Here is a 13,365-nt window from a genome sequence, read left to right as displayed (position 1 = left end):
TAATTCAGCGCGATATATGTGAAAAGCCGGTAATTCAATTGCCGGCTTTTCATTTCTCCTTCCCAAACCCAACAGGATATGAGACATGGTTTACATACAGTAAACCATCTCATATCCCCCTTTTTTTTGCATATTCCACACTACTAATGTTATGTATGTGCAAAATTTGGGTGCTGTAGCTGCTAAAATAAAGGGTTAAATGGTGGAAAAAATTGGCGTGGGCTCCCGCGCAATTTTCTCCGCCAGAGTGGTAAAGCCAGTGACTGAGGACAGATATTAATAGCCTAGAGAGGGTCCATGGTTATTGGCCCCCCCTGGCTACAAACATCTGCCCCCAGCCACCCCAGAAAAGGCACATCTGGAAGATGCGCCTATTCTGGCACTTGGCCACTCTCTTCCCACTCCCGTGTAGCGGTGGGATATGGGGTAATGAAGGGTTAATGCCACCTTGCTATTGTAAGGTGACATTAAGCCAGATTAATAATGGAGAGGCGTCAATTATGTCACCTATCCATTATTAATCCAATTGTATGAAAGGGTTAAAAAACACACACACATTATTAAAAATAATTTTAATGAAATAAACACACAGGTTGTTTTAATATTTTATTGCTCTCTCAATCCACCTGAAGACCCTCGCTCTGCAAAATAATAAACCAACAATATACATACCTTCTGATGAACTGTCACGTCCCACGAAGTAAATCCATCTGAAGGGGTTAAATCAATTTAAGGCAGGAGCTGCGCTAAAGCACTCGCTCGTGCCTGTAATCCCCGGGTACTGAAAGGAAAGCTGGGTGATCTGTAGTTACATTGAGTCGCGGTGAGGTGCCCTCTGCTGGATGTCCTCATGAACTGGAGCCTTGGAAAAGTTCCCACGCTCGAGTTCATATGAGTTCATCCAGCATGTAAACCATGTCTCATATCCTGTCGGGTTTGTGAAGGAGAAATGAAAAGCCGGCAATTGAATTACCGGCTTTTCACTAACACCGCTGCGTATTTCTCGCAAGTCACACTGCTGGTCCGTGTGGAATCCGTATTTTTCTCGCCCCCATAGACTTTCATTGACGATTTTTTTGCGCAATACGGTGACAAACGCAGCATGCTGCGATTTTCTACGGCCGTACAAAACCGTATATTACGGATCAGTAAAATACGGCTGATAGGAGCTGGGACATAGGGAATCATTGGGCCGTGTGTTATGCGTATTTTACGGATGTAGTTTATGCGCTCATACGTCCGTAAAACTCGCCAGTGTGACGCCGGCCTTAGACTTACCACTGCTCTGCCCATGAAAAGGAACAAAGCATAGCTCTTCACGGTGAAGGCTCGCTTTAAGAAGCAAACAAACATTAACAATGTTGTGCGATTTGTACATTGTCTTAAATGTTCCGCGACGCCTCACAGTGAGAGTCAATTCCACATTTTATTCAGGTATCTAACACAGCAATTGAAACTTTGCCTCAAAATAAGCGTGTTGGACACAGGATGTTTTTGTTTCAGCAATGGGCTATAACCAAATGACATGGTTAACAGAAAATTGGCATATAAGCCAAAGCAGTGTAAGTACTCATGGATGGTTACACAACCACAATGGTGCACGGCTGCACAGCACATTCAGCTAAAGGTGATTTCAGGTTAACCCGAGCTCAGAATACTGGTTCTTTGTACTCCCTGCATTAATCATCTGGCAAATGCTGTGGTAATGAACAGCAGATATTGTAGATATTGGATGTAGATGGAGATAGCTTCCAACAGATTATCTAGATATGCCTTTATACAATTATAAGAAAAGCTAAAACTAATACCATATTTGTTGGATTGTAAGATACACTTTTTTCCCCCAGATTTTGGGGGTTAAATGGGGGCACGTCTTATAATCCGAATTGTAGCTGCGATGGAGGGGAGCCCCAGGGTCGCTGCTGCGGAAGCTTTTGGTGGCGGCAGGAGACGGGCGATGGCTGCAGGCCCCAGGCTGGTACAATGAGGTGTTTGGCGGTGCGGGGGCTCCGACGACATTTTGTGACAGCCCTGCACTTTCCATACTCTTCTATGCGTTGGACTCGTGAAAATAGCAGCCGGAGGCAGCACATGAGATCTCCATGCCAATATGTCAATTTGCGCATCTCTTAAAATCTTGGCTCCCGCGATGTCAATTGTGCATGCGCCGCCTCAGTCAGCCATTTTCCCAGAGTCCACCACATTAGAAAGTATGGAAGGTGCGGGGCTCCGGGCTGTCACAAAATGTCATCAGAGCCCCAGCACCACCGAACACCTCGTCGTACCAGCCTGGGGCCTGCAGCCATGACCCGACTCCTGCTGCCACCGAACACCCAATCCTACCCGCCTGGAGCCTGCAGCATGTCGTGCCTCCTCCAGGAGCGACCCTGACACCTGGGATCCTGCTCCACCACCACTGCCCCAGGTAAGCTATCACAAAAGCAGATTATAACACGCACCATTTTATTAATAAAAAACATTTTTTTCCTATTTTCCTCCACAAAATTTGTGGTGCGTCTTATAAACAGGTGCATCATATAACCCGTAACATACACTAATTGTTCCAGAAAAGCAATGTAAAAAAAAAGAAAGCTGACAATCAAGGGAAACTCCTAGTAAGAGACTGATTTCAACACCTGAAAGTACACAGGTGTAAGGGGGTGAGTCGTGAAAGATGACCTTCCTCAGAGTAGTGCAGCATTTGTGACCAGAAATTGTCCCCTACTGCCCAAACAGAGCCCTTCGGAACCAATAAGAGGGAGGGGGGGGGGGGGGGTGTTTCAAGAAGGACAAGTCTAGATGGAGCACCAGGATCAAATGACATTCATGATACAGTAAATAGAAGGCTGGAGTAGAAAGGTGGAAAGAGAATTGGCGCCAACAAGAGAGAGCAGCAGGACATGTGCTCAGAGGGATGTCACAGTCAAGATCGTGGGATGCAGTTGGGTGACCAGGCCAGGGGCTGCTGTGTGCCCGTGAGAGAGATACAGACTGCACCAGGCAAGATCCGTGGACCAGACAATGCTGATCAAGACCTGAGGTCCAGCCCTGCATCAGTCAAGATACAGAGATAAGACCATGCCGGTCAAGACCCAAGGTCCAGCCCTTGTTCATCCGGACCCAAAAGACGACCGTCGCAGGTCAAGCACCGAAGATGTGGTGAGTACTCTAATCTGGAAGTAAGCATCTGCAGCAGTGACCAGGAGGCGCGAGTCAACCAGGCTGTTACTTCTGACATTGACGTACGATACAGGGATCAGTCTGGGGTGGTGCAACAGATTGGTTGGGTACGGGCCAGAGTAATGGATGCCCAGAGAGCATCAATTGACTTTGTCAGAAAGACTTGCAGCCTAGCGGAAAGAACTGGATACCCCGCTAGTGCCTGGAACATAAAGGGGATTGTTGTAGCGATACCCTTATTACTGTGAACGATAGTGTATTTTTCGGATTATAAGACGCACTTTTTCACCCCCAAATTTGGGGGGAAAATGGGGGTGTATCTTATAATGCGAATATATGTTACTGGTACTGTTGCTGCAGGCTGGGATGAGGGGGTGTCTGGCAGTGATGTGGGGGCGTTTGGCGGTGCTGCGGGGGCTCTGCCGACATTTTGTGAAAGGCCAGAGCCCCCCGCAGTTCCATGGTTTCCTATGCGGTGGACTCTGGGAAAATGGCTGCCAGGGGGAGGCGCATGCACAGATGGAGATCTCGGCACCATGATCTCAGGAGATATCTCAGTAGTCTATTAAAAGTGTTCACCACCTACTAGTGGGGCTTGGGGCTTTGCAGTCCGTTGCAAAATATATAGCTGCTGCAGGTGACCACTTTTTTTTTGGGGGGGGGGATAAAATTTTTTACTGTATTGTCTTTCATACAGTTTAACATGCTTGGTATGAAATTACAGTGATTTGAAATTTAAAAACAAAAGTTTGGCCTGCTACAGAGGACCATTTTTTTTTATTATTTTATTTTAAATATTTATTTTTTTTCAATTAATCAAGGGAACTTGTCTTTCTGAAACTTAGCAATTAGAAAATGCATAAGGCGTGCGGGATGAGAAAGTGGAAGTGCTGCTGATGGTGCACGCAGATGCCGTGGAGCAAGTGTGACTACTCCTGTTGCTGGAGCAAGAAACATGCCCATCCATGATGCAGCGCCCCAGAGTCCTGGTCGTTGCAGTACTGTAGCTCCGCCACTAAGGGGGGCTATGGTACGTCTGATGGCACTGAAGGAGTTCATCTGACCAGGTATCACAGACACCAATACATTTCACAGTCTGGCCTCCAGGGGGAGTTAAGGGTTCTATTTATTAGGCCACTCCTCACAATCTGGTAAAACTGGGGGTTAGGCAGGAAGTTAGATAGGAAAAAGCTGACTGGGTTGGAACCAGGCAACACCTTGTGGCAGAGGGTGTTGTAGGGGAAGATTCAGAGGGGTCTCTGTCAGGGGTGGGATCCTGACAGAGGCCTAGCAACCAGAGAGAACGTTACGGGACCGCGCCTGCACGATATAGCGGCGGTACCCTAAGAAAGGACAAGAAGCGAGGTATATTGTGCTGAGTGAGAAACGAGATCAAAGCAACAAGGAGAATACCAGTAGGAGTCGTGCTGTAAGACGAGGCAACATCCTATTGAGGCGCATAACCGGTGGCCGGAACGCCGAGGAAGTATAGAGCTCCAAGCCAAACTTCAAACCTACGGCAGGACAGTCAGTTATAGGCGGGCTGTCTCACCCAATTGACCTAGGAAGACACAGGGGGGATTACAACAGGAGTGGGGCGACGCTAGAGTCCCGGAAGAGCTCCGAGCCTCCCCGTCATACGGGTGCGTCCTAACCACAAGATCTGGGGGACGTGGAAGAACATCAGAATCGAGTTGTGAGGGAACACGAGAAACAGACACAACAGTTGTGAGGACTATCCCGTGGTGCTCAGCAGGGAAGGACTACAACACACAAGCGCTAGCAGGTAGGCACAGATTTCCACCTGCAAAGGGAACTCTGGATGTGCCATCGGACCGACCAGGCTTGCGCAGCCCGGTTAACCGTATTCCGGATTGAGGATCCTGAAGCCTTCAGTAAAGAGGTAAAGAGACTGCAACCTGGTGTCCTCGTTATTTACTGCAACCTGCACTGCACCACTACAACATCATCACCATCCCGCACACCTATCATTGGGCGCCCCTCAGCAGGGTCACGGACCGGGTCTAGCCACCGTGACAACCCCAGAACAGAGACTCAGAGGCCCGGTACCGGGTACCCCTCGGCCCTGCGGCAGTGGGGGCGCTGCAATGACACTTAGCTTCCTGTCCCACTTTTGCAGGGAGGCACGGGACACCTCTTCTGAAGCCAGAGCAGTGCGAACAGGTGGATGGTTGGATAGCAGATAATGCTTCCAGCATGCTTGGCAGAACCACACAGTTTTCCCACACAGTCCAGTGTCGGCAGCCAAGAGTCTGGATCACTTAATCCACACCCTGAACCACCTTCCTCCCACCATGTTGAGTCCCAGGAGACCAATGATCCCACACAGGACAGTCTGAGGAGTTCTTTACATCATCATTTTTTGATTGTGGCCTGTCACCCTACAAGTTCCAAGAAGGACAGGAGAAGATGCTGTTTAGTGATGGACAAAACTTAGAGCAGCCACAGCCACAAGAAGATGACTGTAGGGAACGGCAAATTTTGTCTAAGGAGGTAAATGATGATGAGACAGTTGCCGATAAGTCATGTCGTTAAATCACCAAGTTGGGAGGATCAGGGTGCGGCAGTGGAAGTCGAGGTGGTGGATGTGAAGTCACTGACCCAACTTGGGAAGTTGGCATGCAGAGCGAGGACTGCAGCGCTGAGAGGGAGAAAGATACAGTGCGGTGACCAGAGAAAGAAGGCAGGCAACTGTTCCACAGAGCAACGACACTCGTGAATTTCTCCGTCAAAGAGTTAGGTGTTCTTTAGGCTTTTAGAAATTCCTGCCAACTCATGGAGGCAGCCATCCCTCGGTACCTGGTCCCTAGCCGCCACTATTTCTCCCGGTGTGGCATGTGTCCAGCAACATCACCCGTGCCCTTACCAACGCACTAACTGGGACTGTACACTTAATGACAGACATGTGGACAAGCGCTTTTGGCCAGGGATGCTACATTTCCCCCCTGATGGCATACTGGGTGAACATTGTGGAGGCCAAGGCCGAGTCCCACCCTCGTCTGGCACATGTGCTACCAACGCCGAGGACTGCTGGCCCTACTTCTAACAGGGTATCCTCTATCAGTTCCTGCACCAACTCCTGCTCCTCCTCATCATCCATCTCAGTTTTATTATCTCAAAGCAAGTCATCCACATCAGCAGGAAGCTGGAAGATCTTCAGCACTGCCTCAGGAAAGCGGCAACAGGCTCTCCTGAAGCTAATTAGTCTAGGAGACAAACCGCACACCGCTGCAGAGTTATTAAAAGGAGTAACAGACCAGATAGATCTGTGGCTCTCGCTGCATGGTCTTCTGTGATAATGGACGTAACCTGGTGGCTGTGAAGCTTTGCAAGCTCACACACAACATGCTTGGCCCATGTGCTCAACTTGGTGGTTCAGAGGTTTCTGAAAACCTACCCAAGATTTGCCAGAGCTTCTGGTCAAGGTATGCTGCATCAGCACCCATTTCCGCAAGACAGCTCTGGCAGTGCTGCAGCAGCGCATGCAAGTGCCTCTCACTGACTGGTGTGCGATGTGACCATGTACTGGAAGCAGCAGTGACCAATTGTTGAATATAGGCACCAACACGCCCGTCGGTATTCTGGTCAGCCTTCGCACATAATAATTGATGAGTGGGCATGGATGTCTGACATTTGTGCAGTTCTCCAAGATTTTGAGGACTGGCAATGACGCCATAATCAGGACAATGATCCCGCTTCTGTGCCTACTTAAACAGTCGATGTTCACAATTAAAGCTGAAGCTTTACATGCAGACCAGGTGGAGATGGAGGAACACATGAAACAGGGAGATACCACCCATCCCAGACTCAACCCATCTGCTCAGCATGTATTGGGTAACAATGAAGAGGTGGAGGCTGAGGAGGAACAGGAGCTGGATGCTAGCGCAACAGAGGCTAGTACCCACACAAGCTTTGCCCCATCTCTCCTACGGGGATGGGCTGAAAAGGGGAATGATGAGAAAGAGCGGGAGGAGATGGAGAGTCGTCATAATGGTGGAGACAGGGAAGTGTTGGCTTTAGGGAGCAGGGTACATATGGCTGACTTTTACCGCTGCCTTTCCCATGACTCTCGTGTTAGATTTATCTTGGTCAAAAAAAAAAAAAAAAGAGTACTGGTTGTTCACCTGCTAGACCCACGCTACAAGGAGAACCTTGCATCTTTCCTTCCTAAGGCAGAAAGGTCTACTAAATTGGTGCTATACCAGAAGGTCACTGTGGAAAATATGTTGAAAAAATTCCCGTCAGGCAACACTAGCAGCAGGTGGCAAGCTTCCTTGCCCAACCAAGGAGGAGAGGCTAGTGAGACACACACTAGGTACAGCAGAGGCAGGGGTACAATGTCAAAGGCCTGGGCCAATTTCATAACACCCTCCCTGCATCCAGGGCCTGATGATAGGGCATTTTTGAGGGAAAAGTTCTTAAAGATGGTCAAGCAATACCTGGCCGAACAAACCAACGTACTCCCTAATTCCTCTGTGACCTTAAACTTTTGGGTCTGATTGGGTTAGTCCTTTAAGTGCAGTAAAATTGTGACACCATTGTTCTCAGAAGCGATTCGGGAGTCAGAGATGCTTCCAGGGGTCTTCCCCACGCTGTTCTCCTTCAATTCAGCTCTTTTTCCATCCATTTCAACATTTTCACTGCCCCCAGACCTCTTTGTAGGGTCTGATAGAAAAATGCTCAGATTTCCCATTGACTCCCACTATACTAGTGACTCGAAATGAACATCCGAGCATTAGGAATTGAATGATTCGGGTAACGAGAATCAGAGCATTTTAATGCTCGCTCATCACTACTGCTAACTTTTTAGATGGGTTATTAGACAAAAAGCTAACGCCCCTGTGGACATCTGTAACCTGTACAAAAACCCAGCAGTAAGAGCCCAAATTACCAGTTTTTTTGTGGCGTTTTTATTGTTTTTCCTTTCTTTTTTTGTTTTGCATAATCATCTTTCCATTTACGCCTTTTGTGAAATATCAATATGGCATGTGCTGGCCTCTCTACTGAGGCTACAGGCAATAACGGCGCCTGTGCAGAATCTCAGGTAAGAATGGCAGGTCTCTGAGGGAAGAGTTCATATTTCATGTTTATTCACATATTTCATGTTTACATGCTGTAGCACCACAGAGTATAGAGATGGCTTTCTGTTTGGAAGTGACAGTCAGTCTTTTGTTATGTACTGACAGAAGCGTGATCTGTCAGTCAAAGACCAGAGGCCACTTTTGGCAGTAGAAAAAAAGACACAGGTAGGAGAGCTGGAATTATAGTGTCCGCCTCCTGCACTTGGGATTAAAACTTCAAAGCTGGATTTCTCTACAATCTTCCTACAAAATATCACAAGCAAGGTATGGATGTAATCAGTGTCAGACTGAAGAACACTGGATCCACCAGAGGACTTGATTCTGAGAGCCCACCTTTCATCTATACAAAACCAATGCATCATATTAAAGTGGTTCTTCGAACCTTGACTACATTTTTATCAAGCACTATATCAAGTGGTATAGCCATAAGATACACAATGATTTGGGTCTGCTTGATGACTCAATCGGTTATCACGTGATTGTTCAGATACTGTTAAAATCCAGACGGTGGCACCAGGTTCTCCTCCATTCAAGAACCCTATAGCAGCAGCAAGTATAAACTCTCCTGAAGGAGAAGCCAGGGCCCACCAGAGGATCTCCAGTTCTCTGGTGGGCCAGTCCAAACCTGGATGTCGTCATTAAAGTGCTTTTACACACACAACTTTAAGGGGATATCCGTGACTTTAAAAAAAAATGGCATGTAGTTGCTAACAGAGGAACTACCTGTCTGTTGTACCTGGCGTCTGTCATTGACCGCTCCTGCCAGAGATTCAGCTACTCCCTGTCAACAGAGCAGCAGTTTCTCTTCTTGTTGACAGGGTGGGACTACTGGTGTCATGCTGATTGACAGCCCGCTTTCCCCAATTAGGGAGCGAAAGCTGGCTGGCAGTCGGCATGACACCAAGTGTCCCGCCCTGTCAACAAAAAGAGAAACTGCTGCTCTGTTGACGGGGAGTAGCTGAATCTCTGGCAGGAGCGGTCAATGACTGGTTACGGGCACAACAGACAGGTAGTTGCCTCTGTTAGCAACTACATGCCTTTTTTTTTCTAAAGTCCTGGATATCCTCTTTAAGTTAGGGGTCTAATGTCCTGATGACAGGTACCCTTTAAGAAAATAAATAAATAAAAAAGGACACTTTTTCTAATGTTAGAAAATGCCTTCAAACTATTTTAACACAATCCCATTAACAAAGATAAATGGAACTTCAGGACAAGTCCATAATAAATTATTCTTTTCCATTACTAAAATACATAGATCTAAAGAAGAAAAGAGAGAAAAAATATTATTACCAGATAAATGCTCAAAATCAATAGGATCTGAATGTCGGAGAAAGCTGCCGATCCGTTAGTGCCTGTGGTGAGAGTTTGGATTTCGGCAGGTTTTTTTTTTTCGCACGTGTCGCTGGGAATAAGTGGGGATTTATTTCCTGAAATGCTTGCGGAACGTTATCTCCGCTTATTAAGGGAAGCCATGTATGAACTGAAAGGCTGATTAGCAATTTGGCACGAGCCCAGGGTTTGTGGGATTCACCCAGCATCCCTTTAAAGCACTAGTTCATACAAGATTAATTAGAACATCTCATTTATGTAGTATGCACTCTAGCTCATTACTCTAAGTAAAATTCGTTAAGTATTTACATTTAGATAATTAAAACCCGGGTACGCCCTTAAGAAAGACGCGTGCACTTCTGCCAAAGTGATTTCTTTTGCTGTGGTTCCATTAAAGGCTGTGTTACCTTCCTATTTATTTCTGGAGGAGGAGGATGCCAGGCTGGTTTTAATGGGGTTACTTACATTGGGTATTACGCGGCGTGCTTTTATGTCGGAGTATATATATGCGTATAATAGACTGACAGTTTTTTAGCACATTTCTTGACTTCAAAGCGCACAATGCGGATATCTGAATCTCATGAATGTGCTAATAATCCAGACACCTACTCATTTGCTAGGAAACTGTAGTGCTAAGCACTTACGGAGTTTGGGATCCGCTATATGCGAGTCATGTGCTCCCGGAAAATGGCGGAATTAATTTTACGCTTTTTAATGAGTTAGCTATGCTGAGATTTTTTTTTTTTTACCCCCCCTTTCCTTTCATCGCACACTTTGTATCCCCAAATGGTATCCTGGCTGTTCTGCAAATTCTCAATTTGGGGTGAACTCAGGAGAGATCCATGTCTGTGACAACCAGGTCTCCCAGATGTTCTGGGGCACAGGGGACCCCCGCCACCATCATTTTGCCTTTAGCAAAAAACAACTTAGAGTGCAGCTTCTGGAGAGGCAGCTCTCAAAGTGTCATCTAAATTACATTGGCTGCGGATAATGTACAGGGCGCTTTTCTACGAGCAAACCGTTGCTAAAAGCTGTATATTGTATGCATTGTGTACACTGCAGGCAGAACCGGGGCTAAGAGGGGCGCTCACGTATAGGTGCATGTCAGCTGCTGGTGCCGCAAGCTGCAAGTCTGTAGCGTGGCATTTATCTTATGTACAGTGGGGCAAAAAAGTATTTAGTCAGTCAGCAATAGTGCAAGTTCCACCACTTAAAAAGATGAGAGGCGTCTGTAATTTACATCATAGGTAGACCTCAACTATGGGAGACAAACTGAGAAAAAAAAATCCAGAAAATCACATTGTCTGTTTTTTTATCATTTTATTTGCATTTTATGGTGGAAAATAAGTATTTGGTCAGAAACAAAATTTCATCTCAATACTTTGTAATATAGCCTTTGTTGGCAATGACAGAGGTCAAACGTTTTCTGTAAGTCTTCACAAGGTTGCCACACACTGTTGTTGGTATTTTGGCCCATTCCTCCACGCAGATCTCCTCTAGAGCAGTGATGTTTTTGGCTTTTCGCTTGGCAACACGGACTTTCAACTCCCTCCGAAGGTTTTCTATAGGGTTGAGATCTGGAGACTGGCTAGGCCACTCCAGGACCTTGAAATGCTTCTTACCAAGCCACTCCTTCGTTGCCCTGGCGGTGTGCTTTGGATCATTGTCAGGTTGAAAGACCCAGCCACGTTTCAACTTCAATGCCCTTGCTGATGGAAGGAGGTTTGCACTCAAAATCTCACGATACATGGCCCCATTCATTCTTTCATGTACCCGGATCAGTCGTCCTTGCCCCTTTGCAGAGAAACAGCCCCAAAGCATGATGTTTCCACCACCATGCGTTACAGTAGGTATGGTGTTTGATGGATGCAACTCAGTATTCTTTTTCCTCCAAACACAAGTTGTGTTTCTACCAAACAGTTCCAGTTTGGTTTCATCAGACCATAGGATATTCTCCCAAAACTCCTCTGGATCATCCAAATGCTCTCTAGCAAACTTCAGACGGGCCCGGACATGTACTGGCTTAAGCAGTGGGACACGTCTGGCACTGCAGGATCTGAGTCCATGGTGGCGTAGTGTGTTACTTATGGTAGGCCTTGTTACATTGGTCCCAGCTCTCTGCAGTTCATTCACTAGGTCCCCCCGCGAGGTTCTGGGATTTTTGCTCACCGTTCTTGTGATCATTCTGACCCCACGGGGTGGGATTTTGCGTGGAGCCCCAGATCGAGGGAGATTATCAGTGGTCTTGTATGTCTTCCATTTTCTAATTATTGCTCCCACTGTTGATTTCTTCACTCCAAGCTGGTTGGCTATTGCAGATTCAGTCTTCCCAGCCTGGTGCAGGGCTACAATTTTGTTTCTGGTGTCCTTTGACAGCTCTTTGGTCTTCACCATAGTGGAGTTTGGAGTCAGACTGTTTGAGGGTGTGCACAGGTGTCTTTTTATACTGATAACAAGTTTAAACAGGTGCCATTACTACAGGTAATGAGTGGAGGAAAGAGGAGACTCTTAAAGAAGAAGTTACAGGTCTGTGAGAGCCAGAAATCTTGATTGTTTGTTTCTGACCAAATACTTATTTTCCACCATAAAATGCAAATAAAATGATAAAAAAGCAGACAATGTGATTTTCTGGATTTTTTTTTCTCAGTTTGTCTCCCATAGTTGAGGTCTACCTATGATGTAAATTACAGACGCCTCTCATCTTTTTAAGTGGTGGAACTTGCACTATTGCTGACTGACTAAATACTTTTTTGCCCCACTGTACATATATGTAATGCCTTTAGACAAGGTACATGATGGAAATGTAGAGCAACATTTATACCCATGCATAAAGACAACAGATGACTATTCAGCAAGTCCACGGTAACAGCTTCTAGGGTGGCACAGCCAATAGTCATCTTTCAGTTACCAGTATGTGACCACATCTACCAAACCGGACCACGTGGTCCTTCTGAAGACAACTTGTCAGATAGCTACTGTCATCGAGGTGTCAGCCTAGATAATGGGTTTAGCATGTTTTCAAGAGGGAACGTGCTTCTTTAAAGCGCATCTTTCACCAGGTTTTCCAATACAGACTCAACACATTACTTAAACATCTCTAGAATCCGCCCTTTTCTCACCATGGCAACAACAAAACCCCTCACTGTTGCCCTGATCCACTCCTGCCTCGACTACTGCAATTGTCTATTAATTGGCCGTCCCCTCACTCGACTTTCCCCTCTCCAGTCCATCCTTAATGCAGCAGCCAGGGTTGTCCATCTAGCTAATCGGTATTCGGATGCGTCCGCTCTTCGCCAGTCGTTACACTGGCTGCCCATTCATTACAGGATACAAGTCAAAGCACTTGCTCTCACCCACAAAGCTCTCCACAGTGTGGCACCCCTTACATCTCCTCCCTCATTTCTGTCTATCGGCCTAGCCGACTGCTGCGCTCTGCAAATGACTTCCGACTAACCTCTGCACTAATCCGTACCTCCCACTCCCGACTCCAAGACTTCTCCCGTGCTGCGCCAATCCTCTGGAATGCTCTACCCCAAGATATTAGGACCATCCAAAATTTGCATAGTTTTAGGCGCACGCTCAAAACACATTTGTTCAGAGCGGCCTATCATGTTCCCTAATCAAAGTCATTTTATGTTTGTGTGTGTGTGTAGCCCATTCACTATCTCCATCTATCCCCCACCCCCTGAAGATGGCTGGAACATCATTGTAAATACACACCTGTACTTTATATCTCCCCCACCTCATTGTAGAT

General features: G+C 46.6%; 1 protein-coding gene across 8 annotated transcripts in view; it reads right to left on the bottom strand.

Annotated features, from left to right (window-relative positions):
- Window positions 1-13,365, bottom strand: part of PBX3 (PBX homeobox 3) — a 287,408-nt gene that overhangs the window by 55,125 nt on the left and 218,918 nt on the right. The gene's annotated exons all lie outside the window — the stretch shown is intronic.

This window comes from Ranitomeya variabilis, chromosome 2 (assembly GCF_051348905.1).
Source record: "Ranitomeya variabilis isolate aRanVar5 chromosome 2, aRanVar5.hap1, whole genome shotgun sequence".
Taxonomy (NCBI): domain Eukaryota; kingdom Metazoa; phylum Chordata; class Amphibia; order Anura; family Dendrobatidae; genus Ranitomeya; species Ranitomeya variabilis.
The sequence above is the reverse complement of the archived record's forward strand: the minus strand, read 5'-3'. Positions and strand labels throughout refer to the sequence as shown.